This window comes from Pterocles gutturalis, unplaced genomic scaffold (assembly GCF_000699245.1).
Source record: "Pterocles gutturalis isolate BGI_N339 unplaced genomic scaffold, ASM69924v1 scaffold5793, whole genome shotgun sequence".
Lineage (NCBI taxonomy): Eukaryota > Metazoa > Chordata > Aves > Pterocliformes > Pteroclidae > Pterocles > Pterocles gutturalis.
Window position 1 is genome coordinate 10,278 of NW_010122821.1, and position 10,277 is coordinate 20,554.

Consider the following 10,277-nt stretch of genomic DNA (forward strand, 5'->3'; position numbering starts at 1 on the left):
CAAAACCAGATCAACACACGCACTGGGAAGGTTAAGTCAACACAAGGGCATGTTTATTCAATTTTAATATAAGTACAGTCATAGAACTATCTGCTGGATAGGACTTCTGGGTGCCTCCCGTTCTGCCTCCCATAAGAAGCAGGACTGTTGCCAACACTAGCTCAGATCAGCTATAGCTTTGTCTAGCCAAGTCTTAAAACTCCTCAAGGTCAGAGTGTCCTTAACCTCTCAGGGTAACCTGTTCCAGTGCTGCACCACCCTCCTGGTGATTCTCCCAGTGACCACCCTGAATGTCCCAAGCCACCACTTATTGGCTGTCATCCACAGCCATATCATCTACCACTCCTGAGACATGAAGGAGCTCAGCCTCACATCTCCCTGCACAGATCAGCTTGTACTTGCCTTTGGTGATGGTCCTTGACACCCCTCCCTCTCCAGCAACCAGGGCTCCACCAGCCCCCAGAGACTCAAGTTTCTCTGAAGTCAGTCGACTCAACACAGCTGTGGGCTGTGATAGCTTAAGCACAGATAGCTACAGGCAAGTGAAAGTCATAAAGTGGATATACCCCTCCAACCTGGAGGCTCCAGCATGTCTCTGATGTCCCCTAAGTCCCACACCCAAATGATCTCCAGCCTTGGAAACTCTGGTTTTGGCCTTTTTTTTTTTTCTTCCTTTTTCTTTCTTTCTCTCCTTTTTCCATCCTGGACTTTGAACTCCCCTATGATCTCTTCTTGTCTGTGTGATTGCATCATTCATGGCAGGTAAGGTTAGCACGAATAGAAGGAAATACAAACAGCACTTCACACAGCATGCCAGCAGCTGGGGGAACCTGCAGCCAGCAGAGGTTACAGACCCCAGTCAGGTCTAATAAAGACCCGCATCACTGGAGGGACAAGAATTACAATTGTGATTATTCATGTTGAAATAGAGGTCACTGCGTCTCCTGCTTCAGAGGCAAATCGGATCACTGTGGGGTGTCTAAGAAGGAGGTTTCTTTTGTCCACAGGACTGAGCACTGGGCCAGGGCAGCCCAGCAAGGCTCTACTGCTGGCCACTCAAAGGAAGAAACACCATGTAGGGTCTTTTTCCTTGTTGTTGTGGCTCAGCACAGAAACAGCGTACAAGATGGAAAGAGGAAGGGAGGACCTTCTGTTGCAGGATGGGGTTGTAGCCCCATGAAGTGCTGGGATTTGGGGTCACTGTGACCAGCACCAAGGAGCCACCATCCTGAACACATAAGACCTGAATTCAGCTCCTCTCGTGGGTGCTTCAAAATGATACCAGCCAGAATATCCTCTAGCCCCTGTCCTCTCCACATCACTCCATCTTGGGGGTACTTGCTGTGCAGGCACTGGCAATTCAAACCTCTGCTCATTTCTGTCCCCAGCAGACTTGCCACGTAAGACAAGGAGAAAAGAGAGACTGTGCAGGGCAACCTCCACTCACCTAGCAGAGGTGGGACAAGGAGGCTGTTTACCTAAGGAAGATCACTGCTCTGGAAGGGGCTGCAGCACTATCAGCAATGCTGTCTACCTTGCAGGATCCTCTCTGTGGAGAGAGTGGTTTGTGAGAGGTGCCCCGTGCGATTGAGAACATTGCAAAATGCAGGAAGTCTGTATGAATTCCAGACCAATGCAGCTGCTCAAATGTAATTATGAAAACTATTAGCAATTGAATTGGGAAGGCATTGCAAAACTTCTAAGGAGAAAGAAAAAAAAACTGGCAAGCTGTGATTGATGTAAGCACATAACAGCCTCCACATGTCACTGGGACCAGCACTGACTGCACCAGCTGAGGCACTGCTTCCAGGGAAAGAAAAACATTTCCAAGGGGAGTAACTGTGCAGCTGGGAGCCGGGGATAAGCCCTCGTTCCCTGTCACAGTGCCGGTGAACCCCATGGGCCTCCCCTCCCACGCAAAGATTGGTTTTCAGGGACACAAGACCTCTGGCCACAGTTTGGGCTTCTGCGCTTGTCAAAGCTTGGGACTGAAGCATGATCAGTCAGGATGAGTTAACTAGGTGTCAGGAATACTCCTCAGCCCTGTTCAGAGTTGGACCTCTGGGCCACCAAGAGCACTTGCTTTCAGCCAGAGGTGACGCTGAGCATCCCCAGACCTCACCACAACCAGCACAAGCTGCCGGTCCCTGCCAGCTGCTTTCCACCCAGGCACAGCCCCTGCTTACAGCTGACCTGGCCCATGGGTGCTGAGCCCTGGGGAGGCACAGGGACAAATGAAGAGGGAGGTGATGGTCAATGTTGCTTGCTGGACTCACCCATCACAGACAAGGTTGTCAAACAGCCGTCCTCTCCTCTCCTGGTGTCGCTTTGGCTGCCATCTCACTACTGCCTCCTGTCAGGTAGTTGTAGAGAGTGACGAGGTCTCCCTTCAGTCTTTTCTTCAGGCTAAACAACTCCAGTTCCCTCAGCTGCTCCTCACAACACCTGTGCTCCAGACCCTTCACCAGCTTCGTTGCTCTTCTTTGGAGATGCTCCAGCACCTGAATGTCTTTCTTCTGGCGAGGGCCCAAAACTGAACACAGTATTCAAGGTGCGGCCTCACCAGTGCCGAGTCCAGGGGCACAATCTCTTCCCTAGTCCTGCTGGCCACACTATTGCTGATGCAGGCCAGGATGCCGTTGGCCTTCTTGGCGACCTGGGCACACTGCTGGCTCATGTTCAGCCATCTGTCAACCAGCACTCCCAGGTCCTCCCACCCCCCCCGGGTCTTTTTCAAAGGGGCAGCTTCCCAGCCACTCTTCCCCAAGTCTGTAGTGTTGCAGGGGATTGTTGTGACCAAAGTGCAGGACACGGCACTCAGCTTTGTTGAACCTCATACAGTTCGCCTCAGCCCATCGATCCAGACTGTCCAGATCCCTCTGTAGAGCCTTCCTACCCTCAAGCAGAGCAACACTGCTGTCCAACTTGGTGTCATCTGCAAATTAACTGAGGTCACATTTGATCCCCTCGTCCAGATCACTGATAAAGATGTTGAACAGAACTGGCCCCACTACTGAGCCCTGGGGAACAGCACTTGTGACTAGCCGCCAACTGGATTTAACTCCATTCACCACAACTCTTTGGGCCCAGCCATCCAGTTTTTTACCCAGTGAAGAACAGGCCCCTCCAAGCCACGAGTAGCTGAAACGGTGTCAAAGGCTTTACTAAACTCTAGGTAGACAACATCCTCAGCCTTTCCCTCATCCACTAAGTGGGTCACCTTGTCATACAAGGAGATCAGGTTAGTCAGTCAGGACGTGCCTTTCATAAACCCATGATGACTGGGCCTGATCACCTGGTTGTCCTGTATGTGTTGTGTGATGGCACCCAGGGTGATCTGCTCCATAACGTTCCCTAGCGCTGAGGTCAGACTGACAGGCCTGTAGTTCCCCAGATCCTCCTTCTGGCTGGAAGGAGGGCACCAGATGGGCATCACATTTGCTAACTTCCAGTCAACTGGGACATCCCTGTTTAGCCAGGACTGGTGATAAATGATTGAAAGTGGTTTGGTGAGCACTTGTGCCAGCTCCCTCAGTACCCTTGGGTGAATCCCATCTGGCCTCATGGACTTGTGTTTAAGTGGTATATTTCCCCTCCTCCCCTATATTCTTTTTGTTTTATCCTAGGAAATCTAATTTTAAAAGGCACTAGCAGAATGCTACAGATGTGCAGCTGATGGAGAAGCAAGCAGTAATTTCAGTCCCAAGACATGGGAAAGCCAACATGAATCTTTCCACGGGTTCCAGCAGGCTTTGGATTAGACCTTCAGGGCACGGAAGGAAAGAACACCACTAACCTTTGTGCTTTGTTCATGCCCTCAAGCAGGGGTGAGCCCCAGATGCTCAAGGTGAAGCCTTTGGGGGCTGCTCCATCCCCAGGGAGCCACATGCGGGGTGGCAGACGGGGCGAGCTGACAGGCACATCCAGCACTGGATGTTCCCGCCCAAGAGGGATGCTTACAGATGGTTTTTCCAGGAGGGCTTGGAGGCAGCTTGGGGATTTTGCTGCTGAATCAGGCATTCTGTGGCGCAGGCAGAGACCTCACCATTGGCACCAAGCCCTGCAGCTGCACAACGCCTGGCGCACGCTGCTGGGGATGCGGAGCCAACACGGACAAGCTTGGGGCGACGTGGGCTCGCCGCGGCTGCCCACTTGCTTCCAGCTGATGGCATCACTGGAGGCTTTTGTCCCCTCGGCAGGAAAAGCTGAAAAAACAGCCACTGGAGAACAAACCACAGGAAACGCATCCCTATCTAGGAGAGAAAGGACTTGTACAGTACATGCCAAAGACACTGGAGCACAGAAGAGGGGCGTAGATTTGGCACTCAAGCATGAACAGTGTGTCCCTGCTGTACCGCATTGCTGGCCTTCTTAGGCACAACTATTTAGATTATTGGTATAAGGGTACATGTCCAAAGACATGTAATTGTCAGGCCTTTCTGGGAGCTCTTCAAATGCAGTATGTCTCAGTCCTTTCTCCCAGGCTGCTTCTACCTGCAGGGAAGGATGGATGGCCTTGTCTTCATTTTCAGCTGCCACCAACTATTTATCTCCACTAAGCAAGCAACCAGGACTATTTTTCCTCCTGCTTTGCTGAAGGTTCTTCAGAGGAAGAACTTGCTGAGTATGAAGATAGCACGGACCTTGGCCAAGTTCTGTGCACGCAACAGCAATGCACATATGTACATCCTCCTTCCTTGTTTTGCTTTGATGCGAGTTATCTTACACATATCTCAGGGAAGGCACAGATACAGTAGCCCCCCAGGTTTAAGATGTCTCCTGAAAACCCCAGAGCCTGTGCCTGTCAGCTTGTGTTTTTAATGCCTGGCTGCAGGAGTGCTGCAGAAAGGGCAAGACATGTACAGCCTTGTGGTAGTATTTTCATTTGCTGTATGTTTACAGGGCATCTCCTCTCTTTTGCCAGCCAGCAGTGGCAGGCAGTTAAAGGCACTTGTGGGTGCAACACTGTGCAAGTGTCTCACTCCAGCTGCCAAGGGCAGGAGAGACAAAAGTAAGAGCAGCAGCTCTGGAAAGGGAAGGAAGACGGGCAAAGACAGGGGAATGGGAGATTAAAACATCAGATTGAAAAGGAACAATAAATCCCTGGTGAGGAATGTAACGGAGGGAGTAGAGAAGGAACAGATTGCAGCTCACTGATGAGGCAGACGGCATTTTCTTTCTGATCTGCAAATTCAATTGGGCTTTCTGACAGGAAAAGACCCCATGCTATCTAGAAATCTGTTTGATACATGACCTTCCTCCCTCTGCCGTCAGTGGCAATAGCTGCTGGAGCGGGCAGGTCTGGCAGAGCCCCCTGGCTCAGCAGCGCAGGCTGAGGTCAGCCTGCTCTCGGCAGCACCCTAGGGAGAAGGCAGGTGGGACATGGGCAGGGCCATACCTTCCTGGTGTCTGCAAAGGTGCAGTGCTCTGAGATGCACAGGTGTGTCAAAAAATGGGCAGGATGCTCTGCTTGGGCCACAAAGCCAAGGTGACAGCCAGGCTCAGTGTCACAGGGGTGATGCATAGCCCCAAACACAAGGGGTTGCCTAGGACCATTAATGAATGGCTGAGGGCATCTGGCAAAATACTGTCTTGCTCCAAATGTCCTTGGAGTATTAAAACCATAGCTCCTCTGTCAGGCAGGGAGGCTCCAGCTGTGTGGTTTCAATCTGTAAGGGCTGCAGACAGTTACGCAGAGCATTTCAGGATATGACACCCTTGGAACGGGGATGTTGCTACCAGCCATCAGGACCAGCGTTCTGGCAGTGCCGAGGCATTCTTGCAAAACTCTTCCAGGGACGGAGAGGGAGGAAAGACAGCAAGCCGCCGAACCCCACATCTAGCTCCCACCCCTCAGTTCCCTGTATTTCATTAGGCAAATAATAGCTCAGGGTCAATAGCATCAGCCTCTTTCCTAGAAATGAAATAACCACAGCCAACTATCAGGTTGCCAAGCTGGGGACCCAGGGATGCAGGCAGAGGTCCCTGCTCTGCAGTCAGCTCTTTTGGTGTCTTTAGCACAGCATTATATCTATGACACTACGCAATAGCACGTCCCTCTTTTGCTGTGGTTTGGGGAACATCACTGTATGAAAGATGGGGCAACAGCTCCCATCCACATGCTTGGTTTCCTCACTGAAGCCTTGGCGGAAGCACTGAGGAATAAATGGGCAGAAGAGGTCCATTTGTTTTTTTCCTGTGGGATAAAGAGATTACAGTTCTCAGTTATCAGACCAACACTTGCCTTTAGTATTAAAGTCTCCAGAACAAAAGAACGAAGAGAAATGCAGCATAATCAATAGCTCTGTGGGCACAGTGCACCTGATGGCCCACACAGAGTTCAGGTCTGTGAAGATACAAACCATCGCTAACATTCGCCAAGAGATGTCCTCTCTTCTACCGTTTGCACAGCAGAAGAGCACAGAGATGCAAAGTGCCCCTCACAATATTTGTATACAACAAGATGCAAAACATTCCATTTGCTTGGACCAAGACTCACACACACTTGCACCCCAGAAGCTGAGGACTGCCAGGCCCCTGAGCCATCTCTGCTTCACGCCAACACGTGTACTGCTACCCTTTGTGCAGTCGGCAACAACCCTAGACCTGGGACCTCCATGAAGAAGACAAGCCAATGAGAGGAGCCTGGTTAAGGAGGAATTTGTCAAGTGGTGGGTCAGCCCTTCCAGACTCACCCCATCAGCCAACAAGGGCTCTCCTCTACCTGTCACAAAATTAGCTGACAGCCAGAACCACCACTGGAGCTTACTTTTACTCTGGAAACACAGCAAACAGCATAGCACCAGCACATGGACCAGCTGCCACCAGCAGGGCAGCTGCCACCTGCAGGCAGAAGTCTAAAGACAAAGTACTCCAGCTCCTGTTTTATAAAATACATATTCTCTGACATGGCACTGCAATACACTGCTTTTTATATGCACATCCATTCCTCAAAATGCTCTCCCTGCTATTGGAAAGACAAACTTTCTGTAAAGCGGTTAACTAACAAATATCCCTATTTTTGTCCCTCTTACAGTCTAATTACTCAAACTTGCCAAAATTATCAGTATGACTTTTCCTACTTTACATAGCAAATCTCTGTAGCCAGCTCCAGTTGGCTTTCCCTGTCTGAAGTATTTGCACCAGTAAGTGCCTATTCCTGCTTACACAGACTCAGGCATGCAGATCAAAACACAGCACTGCACACCAGTGCCGAATAAGCACAGTATGTATGTAGTATATATATATAGCTGTCGGAAAGATGACCAACTGATATGCGACATCCTCAGCAGTAAACGACTTCAAATGAAAATGTCTCCTTAGGAGCCATGCTGTAGGCTCATGCAATAGGTAGGGGGACAGCTACAGGGCTTACCTAATCGCATTTTCCAGTGTGTTAACTCGAAACATCAGGCTAGGCAGAGTCTTCTTTCTGACACACACACACAAAAAAAAAAAAAAAAGCAAAGCCCCTGCCATATGGAAACGTTATGGACTGGTTTTGTTTTACCAATATGCTGGCAAAAGGCATTTTACATCCTTCTTGATTACATAGCCCCTTAGGTGTTATCACCAGTTTTTCAGGGATCATCATATTTAGTTCTTGTATTTTTCCTCTTGTATTAAAATTTTCACTGTGCTTTGGACTCAAGTTCACTGACTCTTTACAAGTCACCTCTGGCCTTTTATTTCAGGACATTCACTTAGAGAGGGTGATATGCTTCTGGCTGGCACTGACATTGCACATTTTGTAAGAAAAGCCTGTCTTTAAGTCTGCAAGGTCAGGATATTTCTGAAGAATAACAACAAAAAGGCAGACACCGTTTAAAATAGATCTCAGATCACCAGTCGCTAAGGTACTCTGCTGTATCAGTCTTGCATATAAAGGACTAAATATCAGCCCTCATGCTTTATCGAAGCAATGCTCCTGGCCTTGCACGAAGAAACTCTTCAAAAGGCATCTCTGTCACACTTTACTTAAAACAAAAAAACCAAAAACAAACAAACAAAAAAAGTTAAAAAAATATATAAAATATATTGTGTTCCGGCCATACAAATGCCATGCAAACCCATATGAGCTGATTTTTTGAAGGAGGTTCCTTACCTTTAACACTGCTGATAGAAAGTCAATGTTTAACAGAACAGATGCCACAGAGATACACCTCTTAGTTTCTGGAAATAAACATGAAGGCCATATTGAACATGCCCACACATTCCCGACGTGACACAAACTTACTGCATGGCTCTGGGGACAACCACAAGTTAGATCTCAGAAAGCTGGCTGGATTTATCTGCAGACTTGGCAATGAGATGTGGCGGAGAATATCCTAAGTAGTTGCAATCCTGAAAAGCTGTATTCATTTCATGTTCTACATAAACATTGTTCCAAAAGACACTGCAAACTCCAAGGGACAAGGGCAACATCAACTTTCTCGAGTTACTTTCTGCTAGGAAAGTAAGTTGCAGAGCAGAGGTTTTTCCTACTTTAAAGTAGCAATAAAGTGCCTTCCACGGTAACAATTCCTCAGCTCAACTAAACACCAAGTGGCTTTCCAGAGCAGTTGAGGCGTGATCGGTGTGAACTTTATTGGGATCCATCTTTTTGCTTCTCTTCTTTTAACTTTCCTCCAGTCTCTTCATTTTAGTGGCAGACAGGCTGAAAGATGGACCCCAATAGAGATATTTGAAGATTTTCTTTGCTGTGACACTGAAGTAAAGCCTGTAACCACAGAATCACACAAGAAATCACACTGGATTCTCACCTATCCTCCCTCAATGAGCAAATGCCTAAAAATTAACAAATGGGCTAAAACCCTTCTGAGTGTTGTACTGCATGCACAAACACTATGGAGACAAGTGCACTCCTAGGCTATGGGAACTCTGGTAGCTAGGCAGCATATACCAAAGCAGGGAAGCTGCAGGGAAGATCTAAGCAACAAGAAAAACAGAAAAACGTTACAAGACATTACAAAATTAATCTCAGCAGCAAGGTGCATTTGCTACACCTTCATCCCTATAATTCCTCAAACCATGCTTCAACCACTTACAGTAACAGCCAGGACTACAGTGTTGTTTTGCTGATAGACAGGACTGCTAAAAATTTCCAAGCCTACCAAAGTAGCCCAAACCCCCTCAAAACCCAAGCCACAAAAACTGTCATGAGTTGGTATTTTTATTTCCCTCCTCTCCCCCAGCCTTCTCCCAGAAAAGTTATTGAGTCAGTCAAAAAACATTCTGGTTTTATTTTAAGGCATTGGCTGTTTTGCTATTGAAGTCCAAGTTACTTTGAAATAAAAATAGTATTGTTTGCTTTTTTTTCCCTTGCAGAAAAACAGGATCAAAATCTAATCTCCTTTCACACAATGTAGGTGCATGGAATCTGTATTTTCCCTGCAGAAGAATGCTGTAGGAAAGACATCCCATACACATCTCCCGGATTCATGGGAACTGGAGGGAAATTTGAGGACCAGCTGAGAGATGCAATAAAAAGATTGGCTTTATTCTATTGTAGGAATATCCCTTTGACTGTGACCCTGCCATTTTAGTCATGGTTACTCTGGGGTACATCATGACTAACATCTCCCACTGTACATCCCTGACAGCAGAGGAAGTGCTGGCCTCCAAAGCGGTAACTGTGGTGAGTGCAGCCCTTTGTTTTTACCGGATATTTTCAGGGTAGCACAGAAAAAGCAATCACATCTGGGACCATCTCAAGGGGCTGTTGGCAAAAATCCAGAGACTCCACAGAAGAAGCAGCAGATTGTGGATTTTGATGCCTTGGGCAGGATGTCTGTTTCCACAATGGCTGGGGAAGGAAGAAATATAAAGGGAGATGGTCTGATAAGAACATGGCCATGATAAAAAGACTCTGTTCACTATTAATTTATTTTAGCAAGAAAAAAGGTGCCCACAGTCACTGGGTTACAGACATTAGTCTCTTGCCTCAGTGAAATGGGAACTGGTTAGTCTTGAGGCAATGTTAAAATACTGGATTTTAAAACCAGTACAAAAATAGACAGAGAGCAGAAGAGATGTAACAGACTGTGGGTTCATCTCATTCATCCTGGAGTTTTGCAGAAAGGGAGTTTTGCAGAAAGTTGTCAAAATAATTTCCTCAGCAATTTCAATGCTGGTGGCTCTGGCTGGCTTTGTCCTGGACAGAGGGAACTCAGCAGCTGCAAGGTGAAGATCTGTGTTTTCTGAAATCGAGCATCTCTTCCACAATAAAAACTACCAGCCTTTTACTTACAAATTTGTTCTGCTGCCCTTGCATAGCT